The sequence below is a fragment of the Neomonachus schauinslandi genome, chromosome X, assembly GCF_002201575.2.
Source record: "Neomonachus schauinslandi chromosome X, ASM220157v2, whole genome shotgun sequence".
Lineage (NCBI taxonomy): Eukaryota > Metazoa > Chordata > Mammalia > Carnivora > Phocidae > Neomonachus > Neomonachus schauinslandi.
The window spans coordinates 75,428,528-75,433,604 of NC_058419.1; the positions used below are offsets into that span (position 1 = coordinate 75,428,528).

A 5,077-nucleotide genomic window follows, 5' to 3' on the forward strand; every position below is an offset into this window, starting at 1 on the left:
CCATTAAAGGAAATGAAGTACTGATACATACATGCTACAATGTGGATGAATCTCAAAACATTATGCTAAGTGAAATAAGTCAGACAAATTGTATGATTCTATATATATGACATATTCGGGTTATACATGAAATATTCAGTATACATAAATCCATAGAGACAGAACTACACTTGGTTGTTGCCAAGGGTTAAGGGAAGAGAATCTGCTTCATAAGTAAGTGGTTTTACCTTGGAGGGATGGGAATATTTTCCAACTAGAGAGAGGTGGTTGGACAACATTGTGAGTTTACTAAATGACATTTAATTATTCAACTTTAAAATGGTTACTGTTTGTTATGTGAATTTTACCTCAATAAATTATTTTTTAAGAATTATATATGTGGGCGCCTGGGTGGCTCAGTCGTTAAGCGTCTGCCTTCGGCTCAGGTCATGATCCCAGGGTCCTGGGATCGAGTCCCACATCGGGCTCCCTGCTCTGCGTGAAGCCTGCTTCTCCCTCTTCCACTCCCCCTGCTTGTGTTCCTACTCTCTCTATCTCTCTCTCTGTCAAATTAATAAATAAAATCTTTTTAAAAAAGAATTATATATGTAATAATGCTTACTGTAGAAAAATTGGAAAACAGAGAAGCATATAAGGAAGAAAAAAATGTCACTTGTATTTTCTCATCTAAAGATGATTATTGGGCGCCTGGGTGGCTCAGTTGGTTAAGCAACTGCCTTCGGCTCAGGTCATGATCCTGGAGTCCCAGGATCGAGTCCCGCATCGGGGTCCCTGCTCGGCGAGGAGCCTGCTTCTCTCTCTCACCCTCCCCCCTCTCATGTACTCTCTCTCATTCTCACTCTCTCAAATAAATAAATAAATCTTTTAAAAAAAGATGATTATTTAATGTTTTGGTTAATGATCATTATAATATTGTTGTTTCCTTGGAAAATATGTTTCTTTTTTTTCTTTTTTTAATTTAAATTCAATTAGACAACATATAATACATCATTAGTTTCAGATGTAGTGTTCAATAATTCATCAGTTGTGTATAACACCCAGTACTCATCACATCACATGCCCTCCTTAATGCCCATCACCCAATTACCCCATACTGCCACTCACCTCCCCTCCAGCAACCCTCGGTTTGTTTCCTATAGTTAAGAGTCTTTTTTTTTTTTTTTAAAGATTTTATTTATTTATTTGAGAGAGAGAATGAGAGAGAGAGAGAGAGCACATGAGAGGGGGGAGGGTCAGAGGGAGAAGCAGACCCCCTGCTGAGCAAGGAGCCCGATGCGGGACTCGATCCCAGGACTCCAGGATCATGACCTGAGCCAAAGGCAGTCGCTTAACCAACTGAGCCACCCAGGCGCCCAGTTAAGAGTCTTTTATGGTTTTTCTCCCTCTCTGATTTCTTCCCATTCAGTTTTCCCTCCCTTCCCTATGATCCTTTGCACTGTTTCTTATATTCCATATATGAAACTGTAAGATAATTGTCTTTCTCCGAATGACTTATTTCACTTAGCATAATAAACTCCAGTTCTACCCATGTCGAGTAAATGGCAGGTATTCATCCTTTCTGATGGTTGAGTAATATTCCATTATATATATGTACCACATCTTCTTTATGCATTCATCTGTCAAAGGACAACTCAGCTCCTTCCACAGTTTAGCTATTGTGGACATTGCTGCTATGAACATTAGGGTGCAGGTGCCCCTTCATTTCACTACATCTGTATCTTTGGGGTGAATATGCAGTAGTGCAATTGCTGGGTCGTAGGGTAGCTCTATTTTTTAACTTCTTGAGGAACCTCCACACTGTTTTCCAAAGTGGCTGTACCAACTTGGATTCCCACCAACAGTGTAGGAGGGTTCCCCTTTCTCTGCACCCTTGCCATCATTTGTTGTTTCTTGTCTTGTTAATTTTTGCCATTCTACCTGGTGTAAGGTGGTATCTCAATGTGGTTTTGATTTGCACTTCCCTGATGCCAAGTGATGTGGAGCATTTTTTCATGTCTCTTTTGGCCATTTGGATGTCTTCTTTGGAGAAATGTCTGTTCATGTCTTCTGCCCATTTCTTGACTGTATTATTTGGTTTTTGGGTGTTGAGTTTGAGAAGTTCTTTTTAGATCTTGGATACCAGCCCTTGATCTGTTGTGACACTTGCAAATATCTTCTCCCATTCTGTAGGTTGCCTTTTAGTTTGTTGACTGTATCATTTTCCATGCAGAAGTTTTTTATCTTGATGAAGTTCCAATAGTTCATTTTTGCTTTAGTTTCCTGTGCCTTCAGAGATGTGTCTTGCAAGAAGTTGCTGCAGCTGAGGTCGGAGAGGTTGCTGCCTGTGTTCTCCTCTGGAATTTTAATGGAATCCTGTCTCCCATTTAGATCTTTCATCCATTTTGAGTTTATCTTTGTGTATGGTGTAAGAGAATGGTCCAGTTTCATTCTTCTGCATGTGGCTGTCCAATTTTCCGAGCACCATTTATTGAAGAGACTGTCTTTTTTCCATTGGATATTCTTTCCTGCTTCATTGAAGATTAGTTGGCCATAGAGTTGAGGGTCAATTTCTGTACTCTCTATTCTGTTCCATTGATCTATGGGTATCTTTTTGTGCCAGGACCATGTTGTCTTGATGATCACAGCTTTGTAATATAGCTTGAAGTCAGGCATTGTGATGCCCCCAGGTTTGGTGGGAAAGTATGTTTAGAGTTACAGAAATCTAACTTTACCCTTGGAATTAAGCCATATATACTGAAGACTGCCTTGTAATAATTACCTACTATAAAGTCCAACCTGATTCAAGTTAGTGGCATGACCTTCCCTGAGATAAAGTAGCATCTAGGTAGAAATTGACATCCAGAATAAGTGAGCAAAAAGATAAAGCTGTGGCTCTTCTCTCATTTTTTTTTTTTTGTACTTTGGGTTAAAACATCTTCCCAGAATAGTCAGGGTTTTTTATTTAGGAATGCAAAGAACCTGGACTCTGCTTTTAGGAGTATAATTCAGAAACAATAAGCAGAACTAAGCAAGTTGCCTTCTAATCTTCCAGTTGCCATATTGTTGAAATGTGGTAATTAGAAGAAAAAGAAAGAGTTTGCATTGAAATAAATATAATACTTTTATTTCAATCAACATTATTAAAAACTTTAAAAGTAAAAGAAAAGTTGAATTCAAGTCAATTTGTAAGAATAATGAAAAAAATCTGTGGCACTATTGTCTAAAATTAACAGAATTTGGGAGGTAAATAACTATATAAAGATACAGATAAGTTCCATTAGGAGACACCAGACCATTTTCTGCTCCAGATTCCTTTTTTTTTTTTTAAAGATTTTATTTATTTATTTGAGAGAGAGAATGAGAGAGAGCACATGAGAGGGGGGAGGGTCAGAGGGAGAAGCAGACTCCCTGCCGAGCAGGGAGCCCAATGCGGGACTTGATCCAGGGACTCCAGGATCATGACCTGAGCTGAAGGCAGTCGCTTAACCAACTGAGCCACCCAGGCGCCCGCTCCAGATTCCTTTTTAACAAACTTCAGATGGGAGTTAGATCAGATGATCTTTGAGGACCCTCTTTGCCCTGAGATTTTAGTAGGGAAGTTGTCCATCCTTAAAACCATATCCTCACTGTCAGCTCTGTGTAAACACATCAATCACATGCACTTACACTTTCATACTTTAGTAAGTATTAAGAACAATTTACATTGTTTAATGCTTTTTTTCCCATAACCTAAATGTTATTGAAAAACTGACACAAAATATAGGAGATCATTGTTGTATACCTTACAAAATAACATTATCTTGGTAGATTAACTGGAATTATTGAACTGATAAGGCTTTCTGCCATATAACACAAATTTAGGAGGTTGTGTGGATCATTAGTGTTGCTGTCTTCTAAATGAAAATCCTTCTGTGAGTCTGGCCTTTCCTCCTGTTGGCTGGCACAACATTGTTGAACAGCCTACACAAAGAATCACTATTTGATCATGGCTGAAAACTGGTAATTTTGTAGCAACCTGGACATTTGATATCTATAAAATAGGAATTGGGGCTTTGAGCTTGCCTTTCTTTTTATGTTTTTTTCTTTTCCTCTTCCAAGGACAGGTGTAGTAAATCTTTAGCCAAAGGCATGTCGATCCTTTCACAAGCCCAACCAGTCCCTAACTGCTTTTTAATTTACCAAAAGCTTTTACATGTCACCTTTTTAAACCATAGCAATGATACAGGGGGAAGGGGATAACATCATCCCTGTTTTATAAATGAAGAAACAGATTCAGAGACAGGCTTATTCATTCCCTTTTAAAATCTAATTAAACAATTTACAAGAGCTACCTGAGGAACCATATCCTTCATGCAGAAAACATGGACTGATTTAGACAAAACCTGAATCAGAACACTTTTCTCTGAATTCCTATTGCACTTAAAGTATGTTATATGAATTTTACTACTAAACTGTTTTTTTACCTTGCCCTCTGTGTTGTATAAGTAAATACATAGATTTTAACAATCAAAATCCAAAAAATGAGTTTGAATACTGACTTTGCCACGTCCCAGCTGTGTGACTTTGGGCAAGATGCCTAAGTTCTCTGACCCTGAGTTCCCTTATCTGTGAAATGAGAATAACATTCCCTGCCTCACAAGATAGTTTTCCTTGTCAAATAAGATAGTAGATGTAAGTTACCTCTCCATGTTCTCCATCAGGCTGTAATCCCCAGGAGGGCATTGCCTATATCTTTAACTTCTGTTGCCTCTTCAACAGAGTTGTATTCATAGTAAATATCTGATACCTACTTTTCCATGGAGTGGAAAGTGTTGGAATGCATGTTTTTGTGACAGTAGCCTTCTTCTTAATGCTCATTGTCCAGAGCCTTTAATTCTAATATACCTAAATCTCTTTTGCAGGATCTGATTAAAACTTAACATGCAAATAAGCAAATTAATGACTTCCACATTCACAAACCATTTATTTATAAGAGAAATTGAGGGTTTTTTTAATTTTAACTCATAAACTCCCCATTTTCTGAAATCATTATTAATAATGCTTTTAGACACAAACTCTCCATTGGTGGCTTTTGTTGTTGCTATGAAACCTATAACAA

General features: G+C 38.0%; 1 pseudogene; it reads right to left on the reverse strand.

The window, feature by feature from the left end:
* Positions 1-3,856: 3,856 nt before the first annotated feature.
* On the reverse strand, positions 3,857-4,109 carry LOC110571718 (annotated as a pseudogene).
* Positions 4,110-5,077: the final 968 nt, after the last annotated feature.